The sequence below is a fragment of the Apodemus sylvaticus genome, chromosome 22 (assembly GCF_947179515.1).
Source record: "Apodemus sylvaticus chromosome 22, mApoSyl1.1, whole genome shotgun sequence".
In the NCBI taxonomy this organism is placed as follows: domain Eukaryota; kingdom Metazoa; phylum Chordata; class Mammalia; order Rodentia; family Muridae; genus Apodemus; species Apodemus sylvaticus.
Window position 1 is genome coordinate 3,361,646 of NC_067493.1, and position 25,186 is coordinate 3,386,831.

General features: G+C 42.9%; 1 pseudogene; it reads left to right on the forward strand.

Moving 5' to 3' along the window:
* Window positions 1-15,221, forward strand: part of LOC127673210 (zinc finger protein 431-like) — a 44,516-nt pseudogene extending 29,295 nt beyond the window's left edge.
* The last annotated feature ends 9,965 nt before the right edge of the window (window positions 15,222-25,186 follow it).

The following is a 25,186-nucleotide window of genomic DNA, read 5'->3' on the forward strand; positions in this document are numbered from 1 at the left end:
TTTGTGTTCCATGAGATTGTGCATGTTGCATATTCATTTCCCATGATCTCTAGAAAGTCTCTGATTTCTTCCTATTTTTTTTGTGTAGACCCATTTTCTCTCACACATTAGTTGGTAGTCAGTTAGCTGTCCTCCCTCATCTCTTACAACACTGATACATCAACAGGTTTTTGGCCCAGATCATATATTTTTTCTCATCAGAGAGTGTGGGGACTCCTGGGTCTGGTGCAATCAAGGACATGAGGAACCCAATTTCTAGGGGCCACCCACTGGGCTTTCTTGTTGCTCTCTGGGGTGCAATTTAGTCCTTCCCCATCAGATCAGTCTTCTCCGTACAAATGGCCCCATGGGTATGAGAGGTAACAATAGCACACCAGCCATGTGTGTCTTGTCTTTTCTCAGCTCTAATGATATTTCAGAGCTGCCAGTTCAACTTGCTGGGCTGACATTCCTGCCAGGTGTGGTCCTCCACATGTGTTCTCCGTATTTGACACCTCCGCTGCCCCAGCGTACCCCTGTCCATCCTGAATGAGGCAGTTGCCATTGGTGAACCCTGTTACCCGTACATCTATGTGAGCAGTCATACAGAGGACCATCCAGCCAGGTCAGGTTCCAACAGCAGGTCAGCTGAGTAGTTACACTGGGTAGATTCAAGAAGGGTGGCTGGCAATGAGTCCTTCTGATATCATTTTTACCCAGAAGCCATTGTAACTGAGGTGTAAATAGAGTGGTTGTTAGCTTGTGCCCATTGGTTACACATTGGCCATTGGCTAATGCCAGGACCCCTGGTCTGAGTATGCAGTCCATAGGTCTACAAAGGTCACCTGAAGTTGGCAGAGTAAGGCTTTTTTTCTTTGCAGAGGCTTAAATAGCCTCAATTTTAAGGCATCTAAGAGGTCCTCCATTTTTGTTTTCTTCTGTAGCCACTGGACAGTCATTTATAAACTGATGAAGAGACTCCATATGTAGGTTTTAGTACAATATAATGTTGAACCTTATCAACAAAAGATGATGGGTTTCCATTTTACTTTACTGTAACCCTGGTCTTGTGGTGGGGACACTTTTGATGCTCAGGGTCCCCTTATCTCCTTTTTAGGCGTCACTCATGGTCTTCTGATTTGCCTTGGCTGACAACAGGGTCTTTCCTAGGTCTCCAGTCTGTTGCTTCTGTCCTCCCATCTGTGTCTCCTCTGCAGTCTGTCCTCCATTAAACACTCTCTTTGCCACTATCCTTAAATCTCTTAGACAACTCTTTCCTAACTATTCACCCTCTGGGGCTTTGTCTTCATAGCTGGTGTTCCCTGATTGACAAAAGCTCAAGCCACTGATGCCTTTGCTTCTGGTGATTCAGGGTCCATGGGTGTGTACTGTCAAAAATGTCTCCATGACCCTGTCTAAAAAAATATGTAGGGCTTTTATTTTCTCTCTGCCTAATATTATTCACTCTGGACAAATTTGTGGAGCATCTTGTGGCCACCTTGAGACCTGCCAGCAGAGATGGATGGTGGACAAAAGGCCTCCTCTTACCTTCAGTGTTGTGGCAATAACAGTTTGGGTGAGTTAGGGTAATGCAAGCATATTGGGGCCAGTAACCAGCTCATATACCAAACCCACACACAATTGTGCCTGCCAAAAAGTGCTTGCTGACAGGAGCCTGATATAGTTGTCTCCTGAGAGTCTGTGCCAGTTCCTGACACACACAGAGGGGGACACTCTCAGCCAGCCATTGAACTGAGCAAAGGGTCAACAATGGGGGAGCTAGAGAAAGGACCCAAGGAGCTGAAGGTGTTTGCAGCCCCATAGGAGAAACAACAATATGAGCCACCCAGTACCCCCCAGAGCTCCCAGGGACTAAACCACCAACCGAAGTGTGCACATGGAGGGACCCTTGGCTCCAGACACATGGGTAGCAGAGGATGGCCTGGTCGGACATCCATGAGAGGAGAGGCCCTTGGACCCATGAAGACTCATTGCCCCACGGTAGGGGAATACCAGGTCAGGGAAGCAGGAGTGGGTGGGTTAGTGAGCATGGGGAGGGGGATGGGATAGAGGATTTTCAGAGGGAAAACGAGGAAAGGGGACATTTGAAATGTAAATAAAATATAAATAGAAACATATGTATATATAATATAAAATATATAAAATATAAATAAATATAAAAATAAAAAATTTTAAAAAGCACTTGGGAAGCAGAGGCAGGTGGATTTCTGAGTTTGAGGCCAGCCTGATCTACAGAGTGAGTTCCAGGACAGCCAGGACTACACAGAGAAACCCTGTCTCAATGAAACAAAAGCAAAAAATAAATGTAAATAAGAAAATATCTAATAAAAAATTATTTAAACAAAACACAGTACCTCTCATTGTGACCACCTTGAATGGATAAAGGTCAATTCACAAGTATCTTAATCACTGCTGTTGTTTGATCAAACACTCTGTCAGGAGAACAGGTTTATTCCAGCTCACGGTTCACAGTAAAGCCCCTCATGGTGGGCATTGCCACTCTGAAGTGTGAAGCAGCTGCTCACTCACATCAGGTATGTAAATAATCAGGACGCCAAGAGCAATGAACGCCTGCTGCTGCTCAGACCCTTTCCACACACTGCCCGGGATCCTAGCCAGGGAATGGTGCCGCCCACAGTGGGTGGGGCTTCCCACACCAGTTAAGATAACCAAGGCCATCCCTTACAGCGACGCCCTGAGTCACCTCCCCCTTGTTAGGATTCTGTCTAAGCTCCACCCCACAGTTACCTGGCAACAGCCAGATATGCCCCGCCCCACCGTTACCTGGCAACAGTCAGATAGGTCTGGTGCACTATAAAAGGGGCTGCTTGCCCCTCCCCCTCTCTCATTCTCTCACTCTCAGCTTCTCTCTTCCCCTTCCTGGGTTCCCCTCCCTTCCTCTCCCCTCCCCCCTCTCTCCACATGGTCATGGCCGCCTCTGCTTCTCTACTCTCTCCCTCTCTCTGCCGTTCTCTGCCTCTATTTCCCTCTTAACTCCCCTCTCCATGCCCTGAATAAACTCTATTCTGTACTATAACTTGTCTTATGTCTGGTAACCTCAGGAGGAAGGGATGCTTTGGCATGGGCTGACAGAAGATCCCCTAATTACAAGTCTTAGCAGGCTTCAGGGTTCCAAGACTACAAACAGAGTTCTGGGTGAGGTTTTTCACTTCTTCTTCTAACTGAAAGCCCTTTGAAGCCATGCCAAGCATCCTAGGTTCCTGGGACGGTCAGAAGCAGGATTCTGGTCAGGGCAGACTACACCGTCACAGGTCGCAAGTTCCAGCATTTTCTCCCTGAGCAAGCTTGCCGAGGGTTGGTCTGGCTCCTCTATGCCTTTGTCTTATAATTAAAGACCCTTCTAAAATCACACAGTGATTATAAATTATGAGTCAGAAAATAAGCAGAGCAAGCATGAGAATTATGTGAATATATATTTGAGAAAGCATATATTTATTTTTCTGGAGATGTTAGTATTAAGGGTGGCTCTGGCATTATATGTAGCAGAGGAAGGCCTTGCGCATCAATGGAGAGAAGAGGTTATTTGTCCCATGAAAGCTCAAAGCCCCAGTGTAGGAGAACGCCAGGGCAAGGAGGCAGGAGTGGGGGGGTGGGGGCCACACCCTCATAGAAAGAGGAACAGGTGTGGGGTACAGAGTTTCTGGGGAGAAATTAGGAAATTGGACTTGATATTGTCAAGTACTCAGGTACTAATTAAATACAACATTACCTCTCATTGTGACCACCTTGAATGGATAAAGGTCAATTCACAAGTATATTAATCACTGCTGTTGTTTGATAAAACACTTTGTCAGGAGAACAGGTTTATTCCAGCTCACGGTTCACAGTAAAGTCCCTCATGGTGGGCAATGCCACTCTGAAGTGTGAAGCAGCTGCACACTCACATCAGGTGTGTAAATAATCAGGACACCAAGAGCAATGAACGCCTGCTGCTGCTCAGCCCCTTTCCACACACTGCCCGGGATCCTAGCCAGGGAATGGTGCCGCCCACAGTGGGTGGGGCTTCCCACACCAGGTAAGATAACCAAGGCTGTCCCTTACAGCCACGCCCCGAGTCACCTCCCCCTTGTTAGGATTCTGTCTAAGCTCTACCCCACCGTTACCTGGCAACAGCCAGGTATGCCCCACCCCACCATTACCTGGCAATAGCCAGGTAGGTCTGGTGCACTATAAAAGGGGCTGCTTGCCCCTCCCCCTCTCTTATCCTCTCACTCTCAGGTTCTCTCTTGCCCCTTCTTGGGTTCCCCTCCCTTCCTCTCCCCTCCCCCATCTCTCCACATGGTCATGGCCGCCTCTGCTTCTCTACTCTCTCCCTCTCTCTGCCTTTCTCTTTCTTTACTTCCCTCTTGACTCCACTCTCCATGCCCTGAATAAACTCTATTCTGTCCTATACCTTGTCTTGTGTCTGGTAACCTCAGGAGGAAGGGATGCCTTGGCGAGGGCTGACAGAAGATCCCCTAATTACAAGTCTTAGCAGGATTCAGGGTTCCAAGACTACAAACAGAGTTCTGAGTGAGTTTATTTCACTTCTTCTTCTAACTGAAAGCCCTTTGAAGCCATGCCCAGCATCCTAGGTTCCTGGGATGGTCAGAAGCAGGATTCTGGTCAGGGCAGACTACACCATCACAGGTCGCAAGTTCCAGCATTTTCTCCTTGAGCAAGCTTGCGGAGGGTTGTCTGGCTCCTCTATACGTTTGTCTTAAATGTTGTCCACATCTCTTGGGGACACTTATTGCTTCCTCTGACACTCAGTCTGCAAGACTTCTGGGCCCTTCATGACACAATTCAATCTGCTGCTATGTCTCAGGTTGTCTAAGCTCTCAAATACATAGTAAAGGGGTATAGATCCCAATCAACAATCCAGCCATCATCAAAGCTGTGGTTTGTCTCTCCACAGAAAGAAAGATGCTGAGACGTGGAAGATCCTAAACTCATGGCTGGCAAGTCACGTCCACTTGGTAGTCCATGCTCTCTGTAATCTGCTGTATTTTTGACAAAACTAAGACAGTACTCCCTCAGAACCTTCAGATTATCCATGGAATGCTGAGAGTAAGTCCTTGACCTTCTCATATAAAGAAGTCTCCAATTAGTTAATTATACCCCCCCCCAAGCATTGCACTGTGGTAAATTGGGTGTTAAATCCACAATACTAACATTTATTTGCATTGCCTACGGAGGCAAGATTCTGCCCAGTCTGGTGGTGCAAGAATTTAATCTCAGCACCTATAGGAAAATCTTCAATTTAACACTACTTTTCTATGCACTTTTCAATTTTATCAGAAATATTTTCCATGTAAATCATCAATTTAATAAGAAAATGTTTGTAAGTGCTTGATTTAGTAAAGATGATTTATCTTTTACCATTATTATTTTCCAACTGATAATTCAATTTTAACACTTTATTTTTCAATTTTTTCCTAAAATTGAGTTTGCCTACACATTTACTTTTCTTTGTCAACTTTTTATGTGTATTTATTTTCAATGCCAAATCTTAATTTTAAATACATTTTCTGTATATTTCTTCAATTTTATAAGAAGTATTTTCCATGAAAGCCATCAATCTGTTGAGAATTTTTTTACATGGTTTGTCAGGCAGTTTTAATGTATTATCTATGTTTACACTTTCATGTGTATTATTGTACATCAAATTCTTCAATTTTAACACACATATTTATATATTTCTTCAAATTCAGTGAAAATGTCACATTGGCATCACTGTCAGTCACTCAGAGACTGCTGGCCCTGCCCCTGACATCACGCCAACCCCGCCCCTCGCCCATCTATCTCAGCCCTGGGCGGAAGCCATGTTGGATTCCCCGCTTGTCACCCAGTAACCGCTGGCCATGCCCCCTGACGTCACCCGCACCCCGCCCCCTCCCCATGACCATGCACCTCAGCCCCTGGCGGGCGCCACATTAGTGTCCCTGTCTGTCACCCGGCAACCGTTGGCACCACGCCTGACGTCAGCGCAGCGCCTGCCCTGCATCCAGCCTCCTGGAATGTCGTCATTTCCTGTCTTTAATTTTTATGAATGAAAGTGGGCTGGGAGTTTTAATGTGCGTGTTGGTCAGAGGTCTGGCAGAGGCAGAAAGTAGGTGAGTGCGTGTATTTAGCAACTGCTGGGATTGCTGAGCCCCCTGGGCTCTGAGCAGCCAGGCCTAGACTTGTGGAATGGGACCACATTCCTGTGCGCTTTCAGATGAAGATAGGGCTCCATGCTGAGGATGTGTGTGAACTCTGGAGTAACTCTGGGCTATCCTCCTGTTGTCTCAGCAGAAGTGGTCTGTGAGTTTGGAGAGGCCAGGCAAGTCGCAGGCTTCCGCTCTGGAAATTTGCAGCGGGGCAGAGTGCAAACCCTCTCTGTGCTCCTCCAGGCAGGGACAATGGCCAGGCAAGGCGCGGGCTTCCCGCTCTGGAAAGTTTGCAGCAGGGCGGAGTGCAAACCCTCTCTGTGCTCCTCCAGGTGGGCACAGTGGCCGGGCAAGGCTCAGGCTTCCTGCTCTGCTCTGGAAAGTTTGCAGCAGGGCCAAGTGCAAACCCTCTCTGTGCTCCTCCAGGCCGGGACAGTGGCTGGGCAAGGCGCGGGCTTCCTGCTCTGGAAAGTTTGCACCTGGTCAAGTGAAAACTCTCTCTGTGCTCCTCCAGGCAGGAACAGTGGCCTCCTAACACGACCCTCCTGTGGGAACAGAAGCCGAGCCTGGCCGCCATGGATCGCTGGGCTGTGCGCCCGTCTCTGGCTTCTGTCTGTGAGCTGGTGAGACAGGAAGGGAATTCACAGGCCAATAAACTGCATTCTGTTCCTTAATGACACAGGCTGGGCTGTGACATGACAAAGTCTTGGTAGAGTTTACAGAGGTCTGGGCTGGCGCTTTCCCAAGGAACATAAATGATCAGGTTGGAGCTGGCTGGGGTGAAAGGCTGTGGGATGGACGGGGCTAGGTCCCAGGCTATTTTTTTTTCTTTAGTTTTGTTAGTTATTTATGTAGTAGTTATTCATATTGTTTTCCTTTGATGCTTGCTGTTTTGATTACTGTGCAGGAAAGACACTTTTCTACAATCTGTTTGATATTTTGGATGCTTCTTTTACATTAACAGGCACCTCCATTAGTTTAAGAAAGTTTTCATTTATGGTTTCATTTGGAAATGTTTTCTAGACATTTATGCTGATTGAGCGTTTTCCCTGTGGGTGTGCAGCTTGAATTCTTCTGTGTGTCCTGCTCTGAGCTCTGCTGTTGTGTGCTGTGAGGGGACCCCAGGGAAACTCTGAAATCAAGACATGGTGAGTACAAGATCACTGCCCACAATGGGGAGGAACATGTGGTTGAGCAGTGTGTCCTCTATGGGGTTGGATTGGAATGATCATCCAGATGTGACTTCCTGTGAGGTTTCTAGTGGTTGCTTCTTACTTGATAGTTCAGGCCATGATCTCTGAATAATTTCAGTATCATGGCTGATTGTAATTCTGTCCAAAACATCTGGACCAGTTGATTTCTTGTAGAAGCATGGGTGCTTTCTGAGACTACGCAGCATCTTTTTGTCTTTTATAATATACAAGAAGAAAGCAGGAATAGACCTGGAGAGATGGCTCAGAGGTTAAGAGCTGTGACTGTTCCTACACAGTTCATGAGTTCAATTCTTAGCAACCACATGGTGCCTCACAACCATATGTAATGGGATCTGGTGCCCTCTTCTGGCCTGCAGGAATACATGCAGGGAGAACATTGTGTAATGAAATAATTCCATAAAAATAAGATGGATATGAAGCTAATAGTTCTGATTTCATACATTACTAGTTTTTATTTTGTTTAGTTTCTTACTTTTTTCTGCTGTAGTTTTTTTTTATATTTCTTTAACCTGTATGTTTAGTGTTTTGATTATTATGCGGCAAATGAAGGACCTCTTTCTCATTGTTTTTCTACTTTTGATGCTTCCAATTCATTAACAGGCATCTTCTTTAGTTTAAGAGAGTTTTCATTCATTATTTCATTTGAAATATTAAATATTTTCTAGACCTTTATGTTGATTGATTCTTCTTCTTCTTCTTCTTCTTCTTCTTCTTCTTCTTCTTCTTCTTCTTCTTCTTCTTCTTCTTCTTCTTTCTTGTTATTCACCTTCTCCTTCTTCTTTTCATCTGCTCCTCCTCCTCCTTCTTTAACTTCTCTGACATGTCCTGAGAAAATAAACTAAATCATGGAAGAGATAGCTGCAAAAGAGGATGTATGGGGCAAGAGAAGAGAGTGAGAAACTGAGGTTGGTGATTTTTTTTCCTGGCCAGTGTTCATTATTATCCTATGCTGGTGTTTGGGCAGCTGCATTTGTGGTGATTATGTCTCTAGGTACTGGTTTCTCAGGGTGTCATTTTTGGGTGGGAGTTTACTCCTGGCTTATGGTTTGCTGTCTATATTTTTAGAAAATGTTGGGTGACTGTTGCCCCTTTTGCTGACCTGTTTGGTTGGTATGTTGAAGAGGAAATGCTGACTAATGTTAAAAGCTTCGAGAGGAGGTGGTCAGTAAGAGATACTCTTAGCAATCCACAAGGATCCATAGTCAGGAGAGAGGTGAAGCTGCCATCATTTCTACATTTCAGAGCTACAGTCATCTGAAGGAGCCTCAGTTGTGGATGTGTCCTCATCAAAATGGCAGTTGCTATGTCTGAGAGTGATAGTCTTGATGATTATGAGTGTGACAATATTCATAAGCAAGTGGGCCTAGGATGGATGAGAGGACTTCCTGAGCATGCCACATGGACCAATCTGAAGAACAAGCCAAGAGATGATGTTTGTCCGTGCTTTTGCCTACTGTTTGTAGCTTCTGTTCTATTCTAAGCTCCCAAAGTGGTGAACTGATATCTGCCAGAACCATTAACAGCAACGATTTATTATGAGATTTATTATTGTTTTTATGAGATGTTTTTTGCTTCAGGATTCTACTACAGCAAGATAGTAGCAAGTTAGAACAACAACAACAACAACAAAAATGGTATCAATAGATGATTTTGCTGCTGGACAGAGTCGAGGTTCTGTTTTGAGGGATATGGAAATTATTAGAAATTGAGATGGCAAGAGTCATAGAAAGCTGTTCATGGAGTTTAATCAGTTGTTCTTATAGGATTGTGAGTTTGGAGTGTTGAGAATATGCAACCAGAGGAAATCGAGATCATAGCATTTGAGTGGAAAATAGACTCTGAAATTTTTAGAGAGAGGTCATTCGTGTAATATTTTAGACAAGAATCTTTTCTCCTTGGCTTACACCCTGAAATATTGAGTGGGGTAAAATTTGAAATGAATGTGCTGGTTTCTATATTTTCATCCCAATGTGTGTGTTTGTTCATTTTCCCACTTATTTATTTATTATTTATATATTTTATTTAAATTCGAACTGCTACCATCTCTTCAGTGCAGTTTACACAGTCCTTCATTTCTAACTCCTTTTATCTCTCTAAGGAGCTCGGGGACCACGGGAGTATCTACAAACCTTGGCTATGCATCTCAGCTACAATCAACCCCATTGAATCCCTCTTGTCCTCCCTTTCGTGGTCTGTGGCACATTCTAAAGATGCCTAAACTCTTAGACCCCTAACAGCTGCAGACTTCAATTAATTTTCCTCACCCTATGGCCCTTCCTTTCTCCTCCCCACAACTTTTTGTTACTTCCCCTTCCCCTTTCTTAACTACACGCCTTTCCAGTTCTTTCTCTTTCATCTGTCTCCTATGACTATTTTATTTCTACTTCTGAATGAGATTCAACCATGCTCATTTTAGACTTCCTTCTTTTTAAAGATTTATTTATTATATATATATATATATATATATATATATATATATATATATATATATATATGAACACTCTTCGCTGTCTTCAGACACACCAGAAGAGGGTGTCAGATCTCATTACTTGTGGTTGTTAGCCATCATGTGCTTGCTGGTATTGGACCTAAAGTCTTTCCAAAGAGCAGTCAGTGCTCTTAGCTGCTGAGTCATCTATCCAGCCCCTTAGCCTTCCTTCTTGTTTAGTTTCTTCAGGGCCAAGAAATGCAGCAGGGATATCCAGTACATTATGGCTATTATTCATTTGTATGTGAGTACATATATGCATGTCATTTGGGGTCTGGGATACCTCACTTAGAATGATGGTATTTAGACGTATCGATGTGTCTGCAAAATTCATGTTGTCATTGTTTTTACAGGCTAAATATAATTCCATTTTGTAAATGATCCATTTGTTCTGTATCCATATTTTTGTTGAGGTACATCTTAATTTTTTTCTTAGTTTCAAGCTGTTATAAATGAAACAGATATGAACTTAGTGGAGCACATACCCATGTGGATAGACGTCTAAGAACATATCCTAAGTGTAACACTTCTTCCAGCTAAGTTTTAAATTCATAAAAGTAGTAGGCAATGTGTTTCCAAGTTGCAAGAAGGAACTTTAAATAAAACCTGCTGCAAATGTGGTTTAAGTGACGCAATGTCCATCAACTTAGAAGTCAAACTTGAGAGGATTATTCATATGGTATGTCTTCTGAAAACTGATAGATGATAAATATCAAGATTATGGATTATTCCTGTATGGTTTCAGTTTGGCACTATTACACCATTCTTTTGTACAGTCAGAACCCCAGGGAAGTTCATTGCAGTGAAATTATGAGGATGATGCTTGAGTTGCATTTTGTGACCACAACTTGTTGAGATAACTAAGGTATTGGTAAATCTGCCATAGAAAGATGTATACAGGGAAAGGAAGTAGCCAAAATGTTAAAAGATGTGACTTTCAAGATTTTGCCTTGAGTGTCCAAGGAGACTTTAGACATTTGATCAGTGTAGGAGCTCCTGCAGACTGCTAGGATCACTGAAGAAAGACTGAATGAATTTACATCACACGATGAACCTTTGCCTATAGTGATCAGGGTATGTAGTTGATTGAAACAAAAAGCTGCCAGATAGGATGATGTCTTTGGCCGCTTGTCTGTCCTGTCTGTCTTTCTTTGTGAAGCTTGTGGAAGATCTTCTGGTAGGAGCCATTCCAGATACCTTCCAGGTAGTGTTTATAGAATGAAAATTTTATTTTTTCTCTCTTTTTTTGCTTTTCCAATAATTTATATATTCATTGTCACCCTTATCACTATCCCCATTATATGTCCCTTGCTATGGCAGAGTCCCTCCCCCAGTCTCCTCTGTTTTTCTTTGAGAGGATGTTGGGCCCCCAGGTAGCCCGAAAATTGGTGCATCAATTCTCTTGTGACTTAAGTACATCCTCTCTCTCTGAGGCCAGACATGGCAGCCCAGTTAAAGAAACAGATTCAAAAGATACCCCCCCACCCCACAGCTATAGGGAAAGCCCCTACTACAATTGTTAGATGACCTTCTGAGCCTGTTAGCTGCACATCTTCTATATATGTGCTACGGGCCTTAGTCCATCCTGTGTATGCTATTTGGTCTGTGGCTTAGTCTCTGAGTGTCCCCAAGGGTGCTTGTTACTTGAGTCTCTTGGTTTTGTGTGGAGTTCCTATCCTCCTCAGGGATTTCAGTCTTCCTGCCAACTCTTCCATAAGATCCCCCAAGGTCCATGCACGGTTTGACTCTGGATCTGTGCAGCTTTTTCAGTCAGCCTGTGGGTGGATCCTCTCAATAGACAATTAATCAAGGCTTCGGTGTGGGAGCATAACAGAGTGTCATTAATAATGTCATGGATTGGTGCCTGTCCATAGAATGGCACTCTCAAGTGGGGCAAATTTTCATTGGCCATGCCCTCAGTCTCTCCTCCAGATTTTACCCAGCATTTCTTTTAGAGGGGAAACATTGTGTCCATGGTGTGTTCTGTGTTGTGGTTGAAACTGACCCTTCAGCTTTCTTGTCATGCTCCCATATATTCACGATAATCTCTTTCCTTAAATCATATAAAATACAATGGATACATTTGCTAATCAGTGATAATCTATTTTACAAGTCTAGTTGTTTTACATTTTTATATTTATTCTATTTTTTGCTTTTCTTTTCCAAACGAAATTTTGCTGTGTAACTTCCTCTGTCCTTAAAGTTGTAGAGAAACCACAAAAGAAAAATGTCTTCTATTTGTAATATAAGCATATTTTTGTGTGGTTTTTCTTTTTTGTTTTGTTTTGTTTTGGTTTGGTTTGGTTTTGGATTTGGTTTTTTCTAGACAGGGTTTCTCTGTATATCCCTGGCTGTCCTGGAACTCACATTGTAGACCAGGCTGGCCTCGAACTCAGAAATCCGCCTGCCTCTGCCTCCCAGAGTGCTGGGATTACAGGTGTGCACCACCACCGCCCGGCTCCGTGGTTTTTCATCCATATCTTTAGTATTGAAATTTGACCAAATATTATAGACTAAACTTCATATTTCTGGCAGATGAATACAGATGTGCAGTGAATTTATAATTCTTTGTAGGAACTTTCATAAAGAACTTTGAGTTCAGTATCATTTTCCCCATGGTTGTTTTTTGTAGCGATTGAGGGTCTTAAAATATACATTTTAGTCTCCTAGAACACATTACAAAGGCCATGCTGGTGTCTAGGTAAATGGCATACACCTGCCTGTGCCTCTGTGATTAAAGACATGAGAAAATACACCCAGGTTGCCCATCATGTTTGTAGTTAGTAATTGTTCATACAATTTTTTCAGATGTGTGCTTGGTATTGTGGATCTGTTTCCTCTGCATCTCCCTCTCAATTTGGATTTCTCTAGCAAAGCTGTATCCTATTCAACGTGTTCAAAAGTAACAGAGGTGTATCTTATAATTAAAGCTCCTTCTAAAATGACACAGTAATTATAAATTCTGAGTCAGAAAATAAGCAGAGAAGGCATGAGAATTATGTGTATATATATTTGAAAAAGCATATATTTATTTTCCGGTGATGTTAGTATCATGCTTTGTGTTGTACATTTATGGGATATTTAGGATGCAGTGACTTTTGATGATGTGCATGTGAAATTCACTGAGGAAGAGTGGAATTTGCTGGATCCTTCCCAGAAGAGTCTCTACAAAAATGTGATGTTTGAAACCTATCTGAACCTCAAAGCTATAGGTAAGACTGTTATTATTTTTTTCAGAAGGAAACAAATGTTTCTTGGTTATTGATGATCTTCTATTATTTTAATTGTATGAAAGTAGAGCTGAATAATTCAGTTTCACTGAATTATCACTGTAACTTTCACAGTACAGTTAAAATTTACAGTATCTTTAATTTTGTTTATGTTCCAATAGTATATCATTCATTTTATTGTACTGTGTTTTAGGCTATAATTGGGAAGACCATCATCTTGAAGAACATTGTCAAAGTAGTAGAAAACATGAAAGGTAATTTTCATGTGCAAGCTTATACAAAATTGTCTCTGAAGAAAATTTAATATCTTATGGAATCTCCAGTTAAAAGCAAGACTATAAAATAACAGTCCTTTACGTGTAGGTATGATTATAATATTCTTACAAAACAATGTACCTCAAGTTCCAGTATCTGCTTTGTGTATCCATTTGGTAAATAGCTCCATTAGAGCTATCCTGTGGACCTGACATTCTGTATAGCCTCAAAGTATTTAGAAATTGCGTAATGAATTATGATAAATCTATATCCAAAACATTCTAATAATCAGTTAGTCTATAGAAAGTTTGGTGATACTCATATTCTTGTAGTAATATGGTTAAGTTTGGTGAGAGACCATTTTATGAGTATCAAGAATGTTGTTGTTCAAACAGTGTGAATGCAATGTATAAAACTTTCATTTATCATTCTTTTTTATTAGGTATATCGTGTGTCACAATGGATAAAAATGAAGTGAGCGTAGGGATATTGAAAGAGGAAACATAAAATTTTTTGTTCTAAAACAAGAAGATACATAGTATTCTGACTTTGATAGAAATTAGGAATGTGAAAGATACTTGCAATTAGTTGGTTTTCTAGTTTTACAGGGAACATCCCAAAACTCATAGTATAGAAAATATGGGTGTTAAGAATTTGCAAATTCTTCTGTGTGTCCTTGTTAACAGTCAAAAGTGTAATTCACACGAGAGAAGAAAATATGAATACAATAAGTGTTATAAAGATCAAAGTTGTTCTTTCTTCAGATAGCTAAAATGCATCATATAAAAAGATGGTGTTATAAATATGAGCCATGTAATAACTATCACAGGGGTCTTGAACTACTCATGATGAGGAAGAACACCATGAACATATAAATTACTAAAACCGTAAGATCTACTGCTTCTTTACCGTTAGACAAATTGTAAACTTAATTCATTTAGATTATATGATTGATCAGAGTTATGAATGTGGTAAAGATTTCACATGTGCTAATTATCGTTGCAGGCATGTAAGAAGATATACTGGAGTGAAACCCTATGAGTGTAATATATGTGGTAAAGCCTTTACAAGATCAAGTCATCACCAGTATCATAAAACAGCACATACTGGAGAGAAACCTTATGAATGTAATCAATGTGGTAAAGCCTTTGCACAGTGCAGTCATCTCCAATATCATAAAAGAACACATACTGGAGAGAAACCTTATGAATGTAATCAATGTGGTAAAACCTTTGCACAGCACAGTGATCTCCAAAGACATAAAAGAACACATACTGGAGAGAAACCTTATGAGTGCCATCAATGTGGTAAAGCCTTTTCACAGCGCAGTCATCTCCAATATCATAAAAGAACACATACTGGAGAGAAGCCTTATGAATGTAATCAATGTGGTAAAACCTTTGCATGTCACAGTAATCTACAAACACATAAAAGAACACATACTGGAGAGAAACCTTATGAATGTAATCAATGTGGTAAAGCCTTTGCCTATCACAGTCATCTCCAAAATCATAAAAGAACACATACTGGAGAGAAACCATATGAATGTAAACAATGTGGTAAAATGTTTGCACAGCGCAGTCATCTCCAATATCATAAAAGAACACATACCGGAGAGAAACCTTATGAATGTAAACAATGTGGTAAAGCCTTTGCAAGATCCAGTCATCTCCAAAGACATAAAAGAACACATACTGGAGAGAAACCTTATGAGTGCCGTCTATGTGGTAAAGCCTTTGCACAGTGCAGCACTCTCCAAAGACATAAAAGAACACATACAGGAGAGAAACCTTATAAATGTAATCAATGTAGTAAAGCCTTTACAAGACCCCGTCATCTCCAGTATCATAAAAGAACACACACCGGACTGAAAACGTATTAATGTGATCAATGTGGTACAGTGTTTTCACCAGGGATAAGTCTCCAAATTCTGTGTGCTAGAGAGAAAGTTAATGAATATGACCATGAATTAAGTGGGAGTTAGGAGAGTATCATAGTAGGATATGATAGACATGGGTGCTTGGGATTATTTCCACTCTGCAGATTTTTTTTTTTTTTTGATGCTTTTGCAAAGAAGTTTGCTGCCCTCGTCTGAAGAGTTTCCTTGAGGTTAAGGTAAAGATGTTTGCATTAATTTTATTGACCAAGTAAGTCACGAAAATCACTGCATAGAATTTGGCCTGAAAGTTTTTAACAAGCATAGAAACTAAGAAAGGAAAAATGAAAAAAAAAAAAATGAAAGATTCAAAATACAAGGCATCATCAGGAAGTTGAATGAAGTTTAATTTTCTGATCAAGGATATTCAATGGTATTAAAGGAATGGTTACATTAGGACAAGATTACATTCAGCTAAACATATGGATTTGCAGTTGTATGAAGGTGAACTGTATCATGTTAGGAATTATTATTACCAGGTTATTGTTTTGATGTAGACATATGAACATACAAGTATGTGTCAAATTGCCAAGGGATAGATTTGGATACTGGGTTCTGATTTTAAAATATAAACAGAAAGGCTGAGTTCAAGGCATGTTGTTACATGCTTTTTGACACACCATTCACGACACAAGAGTTATGCAGATCATTGAGATCAAGGTAGATCTCTAAGTAAGTTCCAGGAAAGCCAAGATCAGGCAGTGATATATTTGAAATATTGAAAGCTGCTGATAATGGAATGGAAGGAGCCATGTTCCAACCCCAGTAAGCAGCACAACTCAGCAGCTCGGTCTTAAATGGTAATAATAGAAGGAACTACTGAGACAACTGATGCTGGCTAGCTAGTAATTAGAGGTGATGAAGAAGACATCAGCATCACTGTGGTGAAAACTGACTGGCATTTTCTGAGTGACAAAAAAGGTGTGTTCTAGAGCTCACCAAGGTTGGACCTAATCATGCAGCTGGGCTTGGTCATGTGTAAGAATAACCCAGGTGGTATTAAATTTGAGTTCATGAAGTTGTCATGCAGAACAGCTGAGGCTTGGCACCATTGAGCAAGCATAAGGGAGGCTATGGGTCAAGACTAGTTCTAGCAGAAGAACCCAGCACCTTGAAGATGGAAGTACCATGGGATGAACAGCAAGAACAACAGGAGCAGGAGAATGGAGTCAACCAGAGCTTAAAGTGATACAGAGGGCAGAGCTGGAAAAGTGACCCAATCTCTTTGGAGGAGCAGAGAAGATCATGTGTGGATCCAGGACATTGAAACAAGGACCTGTGAAAGTGAAGTTATCTTAGAGACCCCAAGTTTTTGAGATGTTAGAACTATATGATACCTGCTCAGGAATTGAATAAAAGCAGTCAAAGGGAACAAATTGTGCTTCAGTAAACAAAGCAGAAAGGAGTTGGAGACCTGAAGAACACTTTGACATCAGACATGGAGATGCAGAGTTTGGAGATTGTTTTGCTGGCTTTGGTCTTCCTTCTGTCCAGTATTTCCTCATGATTACCTTTACAAATAATAAAGTATATCCTGTGAATTTCAAGGTATATGATGTGCTTTATTGTTTCCAAAAATATAGCGGATTACTCTTGCATGATAGGATTAAACACAGAAGAGTCTTTGATGTTTGGACTTTTAACATTTTTGAGACTTTGATAGATGATGGTGCCTTTTAACATTGGAGATCATGTGTTTTGCCATATGCTTTATTTAAGTATAGTTGCCTTACACTCTTGTGTTTGAACAATCATATGGGGCCAGGCAGTGGAATGTGGTAGTTATGATTTATGTGGGAGAGGGAGTGGCACTAATAGCAGATGTGGGTTTTTTGCAGAAAGTTTAACAGTGTTGGGGTGGGTTTGGGGTTCCTCCCCGTGCTGAAGAAACCCTCCTTTTAGCACCCTGGAAGATGTCTCTTCCTAACTTTCTTTTGATCAAGATGCAGAACTCTCATATTCTTCTCCAGCATTATGTTTGCCTGTAAGCGTACCATGTTTCCTCCTATGAGGAAAATGTTCTAAACTTCTGAAACTGAAACACAGTCCCAATTAAATGTTTAGAAAGCTTCAGAGGGATTGTATAGTGAACTTTATAGGAATGCCTCCCTCCTAGGTCGTAGAGAAGCCCAGAGGATAATATTCCCAGTATAGTTGATGGCTGGTGCCTTTTTACGGATCTTGAGGGGTGGAAGAGAAAGAGAAGAGATCTCTTGATATCTCAGAATGAAGACATTATCAGAACAATAATACAACCCTCCTTCCAATTCCAAGCTCAAAGCTGCTTCTGAGAGGCTACATAGCCCTTACCATATCACAAAGGAGCTGAGAATCTGCACTGATATTCTAGGTGGGGGAACTGAGCTTAGAGAGAGTGTAGTGCTTGTCAACCACAGTGGAAAATGGAGTATGTGAACATGGGGTTCCTACCTTCCAGCAGAAGAGATTGACTGAGCATTGTCATGGGGACTAGCCCCTCCGACTGGTTTCCTCTTCCTGATCAGAGGGATAATGGGAATCATCTTGAGTAAGCCAGGGAACCTTTGTAAGACCCACTTGTAAATGGGCATGGCAGTAGCTCCTATTTTCTAGGCTTTGAGGGAAACTCTGAGTTGAGCAGTTGAATGTGAAAGCCTGCTATCCCCAAGGTGCATGCACACACACAGAAATGTTAGCTCGCTCTGGAGATGATGGATGGATGTTTAAAGTAGTCCCACAAAGGGAGTTCCAGTGATCGCAAGTGCTGCTCTCCTCAAACATGGAGAAAGCATTTTAAAAACAGACCTTACTGGGTCATGATGGCAAAGACCTTCCATTCTAGCACTTGGGAAGTTGGGATAGGAGAACTATAACACCCTGCCTCAAAAGAGTAAGGGTATATATACAGCTCAGTAGTAGAATGCTGGTCTAGCATGCATAAGGCTCTGGGTTCCAAACCCAGCACTGGAAACCAACCAAACACACACACACACACACACACACACACACACACACACACACACACACACACACACCCTAGACTTTCCATTGTAACTCTCCGATCCCGGGGCACTAGAGACCTTTGCAGGGTTCTTGGCCCTTGCTTCTCTCCTCCCTAAGCCTATCCTTTGCTCATGAAGCAACTACAAATCAAGATAATGTAACAAGTGAGCACACTTTGTAGGGTATTATTTATGGGTAGGAAATGAAACAAGACTATTTCCTGTCCTGGGAGGGGGGAGCGGTTCAGGGTCTGTGGTGTACAAATGTAGGTCTTGGGGCAGGCAGTTCAGAGGGTGGGGATTGGCATGGTGATAGGCTTTTGGGTTAAAGGCATAGCCACAAGGTTCTGAGGTCAGCTGGGCACCTCTGGGATATTGCCACCAGGTGTGGGACACATCAATGTGTGTGCATTTTGGAAGTCTGTCTGTAAGCACCCTGCAACCAAAGTCATTGCTGGGCTTTCTCTCCTGTGTGTCTCCATTTTGTGTTTGATTTCCCACAGCATTTCTCTGCTCCCACTCATGGAATTACAGGATGCTCTTTTCCAAAGCAGTAATTAGAGAGATTGCTTCACTGAACCAAAGCTAAGGGATGGAGATTCTCCCAAGAAATTGACTGTTTACTATGAGCCAGACACCTGACCTACGATGTTCAAGGTTATGTCTTATTCAGCCTTTGCAAAATATTTATGAGGTAAGGTGTTACCAGCGTCCTCTCCAGCATTTGTGTTGGGGGGGGGGGGACGGCATACGGTAATAGAGAGAATCCTACAGCTGAGCACATAGAGCCTCAACTCCATGACCCATCTGTTCTGTCTCCCACATCCATGATGTACAGAGGGTAGACCAGAAGGAGGACTTTCAGAGGGGTGATTGTTGAAATCCATCCACAGAAGACCCGAGGAACATCTGCTCATTCTATCTCTGAGTGAAGTTGTAGGACAAATCCAGAACATTCTCTATCCATCTCCAGTCTCATTTTGCAGACTTGCCCTCTTTGACACGTGGTTGGCCCCTGTATCTTATTCCTCTGTATCTCTGATTGGCTTCTTTTGTCTTTGTCATTATTGTCATCATATTCTAGTCCCTTCCTCTGAACACCTTGCTTCACCCCACTATTATTTGGCATGGGTTGGGGAGACCCAGCTGAGCTGTGTGGCCTTGGTGGGTGTGGCAGATGTCACAGTTCAGTGGTATTAGAACAGCACCACTTGATAGTCATATTCACAGGACCTCCCTGCAGTCTGTGCAGATGCAGATTCTGGTCCTGACTCTGGGAAGGGCTTAGCATCTCTGTCTCTGATGTGCTCCCATGGACTACTGATGCTTCTGGTACCCAGAGTACAAGCTGGAACAGCTGAGTCCAGCCTTATGCCACTCTCTCCATTTTGTCTGATAAATTACTCAGGAAAGGTATTTATAGCTATTGTGGCACATTTAGAGGCAGATAAGCTCAAATTCCATCTTCCATGGATGGCCTGTGTGGGTTGGGGCAAGGCTGGTGATGCCCATAGAAAGGCCTGGAGACCTGTTAGAGCATCAGATTCTTCAAGCTCTGTGTGGTAGTTGCAGACTTTTAATCCGAGATGTAAACATTCTGGAAGGAAAGAATCAGGAGTTCAAGGCAATCCCCAGATGTATTTAGAGCTCAAAACTAACCTAAACTTCATGAAAACCCATGTGTCAACGAACCAACCCAACAACCTTATCAACAAACCAACCAACCAACCAACCAACCAATCAACCAATCAACCCAACAATCCCAGGAAATGGAGAGAAATACAGATTTTATTCTCTGATCCACTCCAGACTAACTGAGCCAGCTCTTCCGCTATGATTGAGAATACCCCACTTGCAGGCAGTGGCGGTTCACGCCTTTAATCCCAGCACTCGGGGATGAGGTGAGGGGGCAGAAGCAGGTGAATCTCTGGCTCAAGGTAGGCCTGATCTACAGAGAATTCCACTTTGGGCGAATATCTAACATAGTGGGTTTCAGTTCTGATTGCACATGGGAGCACTTGCATGCTCTTTAAACATTACAGACCAGCGGGTGCTGCAGAGTTGTCTCAGTAGGTCAACATGCCTGCTATGCATTCCTGGCAGCATGAGTCTGATCCCTCAGGAAGCACATGGAAGTTGAATGAAGGAACCTACTCCATAAAGTCATCCTCCATTCTCTACACAGAGGACTCAGGTCCTCTGCTCAGATGGAACCAGCCAGCCTCACAGTGTCCCTGGACCGTGATGACAATGATCATAGGCCCAGCCTGGCTGGCTCTCCTCTCTTCTTTCTCCATCCCCTATTGCCCTGATCAGGAAAGTGAAACCCCTGCATTTCTCTCCATCCTCTCTTCAGGTCTTTTTTTCTCTCCCCTGCTCAGTGGGAGCTTTGTCATGGTAGTGAAGGCTCCTGAAATCCCATGTGTCCCCACACTTGCCGTCTGCTAGCTCCTGCATCATTTGGATCCGGTGTATGTCAGGTGTCATTTAAACATCAACCAGCTCAAGAATTCCATCCAATAATACCTTTTAAACTCAGCAAAAGCAGACAGACCTTTATCCTCACATCCATGTCTACCCTATTGGGTAGGCTCTGACAACAGGGCTCCAAGTTATTAGCGCTAACCATGCATGAGAAATTACTCAGCTGTTCTGGAACTGTAAGGTCCTGGTGAGCTGACCAGGAGATGTTGACTTGGGAGAGAAAATGCAGGTATCAGTTCTGGGCCTCTTGGTCCCTTCACTTTTTAGCTGAGAATTTCAATAGCCTCCTCTTGGCAGACACTTGAGTTGTTTATCCTGTGTGGTTGGAAATGACTAGTGTTGCTGTAAAAACAATGTGTTTTATACTTCCCTGTTTGTAGCATTGGCTTTTGTGATCCATTGAGAATGGGTGTATATGTGTGTTTGCATATATGTGTGAATGTGTATGTGCATGCATGTATAACAATGTGTGTGTGTGTGTGTGTGTGTGTGTGTGTGTGTGTGTGTGCAAAACAGCTATTCTTTGTTAATTTCCATTCAGGTTGGCAGTTCAAATATTTCTCCTCTAGTGAAATACTTCAATCTGTCCTCCTCACCTGTGATCTCAGATGATGGCACACAATGGGAAGGACCAGAAAGTCCACACCACTGTGAGCCTACTCTGCCTTGCTTTATGGCTTTGGAAATGTATGTTCTGTCCCTTGAGTTCATTTCCTTCTTTTTTACCATAAAGAAGACTTTTCCATTTCACTTCAGCCTCATCTTAGAACAGCCCACACTTCATCCAACAAACTATCCTTCCAGCCTGGTTTATTCTTGAGATGCCTTATAGATACTAGTTGTCTCTGCAGCCAGTGGGAGCTTTAAAGATAGAAACCAAAAACCAGGATGGCTGGAGCAGAGATGGGAGGCCAACTGTAGGAAGTGAGGTCTGTGTGGCACTGGCTCCATTCCGCAAATGTCATTCCAAAGCCCACATTCCATGTGAGAGAGGGCCCTTTTCAGAATGGTAGACAATTTGTGCACCAGATGTTCGGTCATCTGGGATCCCATGGGGGTCTTCTTACCTCTCCTTGGCATCCATCTTGCCTAGCTCTTCAATTCAACAGTGGCAGCAGTACCTCCAGGAGGGCAGTGGGTCTGGATGTGGGAAGAGTTTCTAGATTGGAGAGTCAGAGGTGGGGGAGAGATGTCTCTAAGAAGTTCAGTGTGGAAGTAGCTACATCACTGAGAACTTATCAAAAATGTGACTTCTTGGGTCTCACCTCTGGTGTCTCTGGTTCCCAGGGGCCTGGACTTTAATAAGTTCTGTAGGTGAATTTAACACACACCCTTAAGTCCTAAGGCTCCTTTGCGGGCACAATCAGAAGGTAAAGGGATCCTCCTGGCTCCATTAGGAGATGGGATGGAACCAGCTCCTCTAGATAACCTTACGCTCATTAGCAATGTGCACTAATGCTCTCTGAGTGTGATAATAAGATGGGATCTATAAAAATCTGCCTAAGAGTTGATAGAGCAGTAATTTAGATCCAATAGAGAAAATGTGGTTTTGGGCTGGGCCACACATTCAGTCATTAATAGTCAGTATAATTGGATGTATATTACCTAGGGAGCCCAGAGTGTGGCAGAGTAGGAGGGAATTCAGGTGTCAGAAGATATGACCCAGCTCTCCACTTCATTCTCCAGCTCGGCAATGAAGCAACATGTGGCAGGGACAGTCCGTCAGTCCTCTGTAGTTTGAAACACTGCTTATAGACAGGGGACCGCTGGTCCGCACTCAGCCACAGATCAGTATGAAGCAGTGTTAAAAATAAGTAAATAGATTTTTAAAAGCTGTATGGTTCTTTCATTGACCAAGTTCCCCGCCCATCCGCTTCTCTCCTCAGAGCCTTTGCTCTGGGAACTAACTCACTTATAAGTCTTCTTAGGCTCAGATGTATCAGCTCTGATACATGGTTCATACACATGGTATAACTGCCACCTTACCTATAAGCTGGGGAGGCAGTAAGTTACTCTTCTTGCAGGAGGCTAAAATGAGATAACATGTGCAAAGTCTCTGTTGCCTGATATGAAGAAGGCAGTGGGAATATAGGAAGAGGCTACCACCACAGCCTTCCTCAAGAACAGTGCTAAGGAAACAGTCCACACAGAAATGGTTCATGGCTTCAACTCTGAACAATTCAAGGGCACATCTGGAGAGACCAGGAAACTGATTTGCTGAAGACCTGCCTTTCATTGTGAGCAGATATTTCCTGGGGTCTTGTAGGACAGCAATGTATTCTCTCCCAGTTCTGGAGACTGCTGGTCTCAAGCCAAGTGTCGGCAGGACTGGTTTCTTTTGTGGCCATGAGGGACATTACATCCCAGGTCCCTGTCCTATCTACTGGAAGACTCAAGTGTCCCTGATTTTCCTACCTGTTCCTGCACCAGTTTCTGCCATGTATGTTGGCTGCTGTTCATATTTGTCTTTTGATTTTAATTAATTAATCAATTAATTAATTAAATTATGTATTTTGCAGTACATTTGGAGAGTGATTTTGGGGACCCAGCAGGCATGCCGGGAACCCCTGAGTACTGAACTATACCCGTGGCATTGCTTTATTTTCCGTCTGGAGACAAGGTCTTGCTACATTGCCTGGGTTGCCCTCTGCACTCTCTCAGACATTAGCTAGACTGGTCTCTGTTTCCCTGTAGAACTGAACTTGTGATATTGCTATCTCATCCCCCTGGGTAATGATTATGGTTGCATATAACGAAATTGCCCGTCTTGTCTTCTGAGACAAGGTCTCTGACTGTCCTCAAGTTCACCAGCTAAGCTGGCTTCACTGGCTATTAGCCCAGGGATATGCCTGTCTCTGCCTAGACAGTACTTCAATTACAAACGTGTACCTGGCTTTCTAATGGATTTGGGGGAATCGAACTTGGGTCCTGTTCCCAAGGCAAATGTTTTTGTTGGCTAAGGTGCCACCAAGCCCTATTTAAGCAAACAAACACAGACATCCTATTTCTAGTGTTCAAATAAGTCATATTGATGATGTTGGATTTGATTACTGCTATAAATGCTGATCTAAACAGGGTCACTTGTTGAGGTCTGGGGGAGTTTAATCTGTCTCTTCGGGGAGCAAGAGGGGCACAATTCAATTCATATAATGAGAAATCTGTGCTGCCTGGCTAAGCTGACAGTGGGAGCCCATGCTCTCTGATGGTTGCCTTCCCACCATCCCATTCCCCTATCCAGCAGGCTGAGAGGCGTCAGGGCACCGCCCTCAGGACATGTACAGCCCTGCACAGGTCCCTGCTTGCTACCCTGAAAGGACACCTCATTTAGTGAGCCTCTTTCCAGGGAGCACTGGGTCGTGGCAAGAGGCTTGGGGTGGGGTTGGAGTGTGTTGGTGGGCATGGACTCACTTTTCACTTAGATGTTTTTATTATATTTTTTGATAATTTCACATGTAGATATATGTGTAAATATATTTATATCACTTCCCCCACCATCTGCTTTCCCCTTCCAATATCTTCCCATATTCCCCTCTTTGTTCCCTTCTCAAATTCATAACCTCCTCTTCAGCTGGTATTAAATGGTGTGTGTGTGCGTGCGTGTGTGTGTGTGTGTGTGTGTGTGTGTTGCACACACAGTCTTTGGGACTGACCACAGTCTTTGGGACTGACCACAGTCTTTGATGGGTGCAGCTTCCCTGCTCTGTTAAGAAGATACTACCTTAAGACAGGCATCCTCCTCCTCTCCTGCCTCCTAAGATCTTTGCCTTTCACTTTTGAAGGAATGCAGGCCTCCCAGGCCACATGCTAATAGTTTTGCCTTGGGTGCCTTTCTGCAGCAGTCTGGAGGATCACATTTGCTTGGATGGCTTCAAGGCTCCCTTTCTGCTTCCACACTTTTCCTGGAACCCTTTAGGTTTCCTGCCTTGGGATGCTTTGCTGGTTCCTGTTCTGTTGCAATGGAGAAATTGCTTCCTGTGGCTGTGGTTTATCACATGCAAATAAACCAGAGGTAAGGAAAGGGAAGATGACAGGAGGGAGGGAACCTCAGCCTGCCTTTCTAGTTCCCTGGTCTCTTTCTTTGCTCAGTAGCTAAGGGGCAGATAAAAGGAGAGAAAGGGAGTGAGAAGAAAGAGCGATAGAGTAGGAGCCATGATTAAAGTATGTTACGTACACATATGGAAGTGTCATAATGAAAATGCTTGAATATATGGTAGTAAATAACATAGAAACAAATCATAGAAGAGCCACTAGAAGGAAAAGCTCCCGAGGTCAGCTTACTGTTTCTGCTAAATTCCCAGAAGCCCTTGGCTCCCTCCTGGGAGGATCTCCTCTTAGATCCTGGCCAGCCAACGTGGTTCCTCTTGGGTATTGTTGTATTAGTTCACTGTCTGCTGCTATAACAAAACAATGTGAAGCTAGGCATGACTGAGCCAAAGAGATTTATAT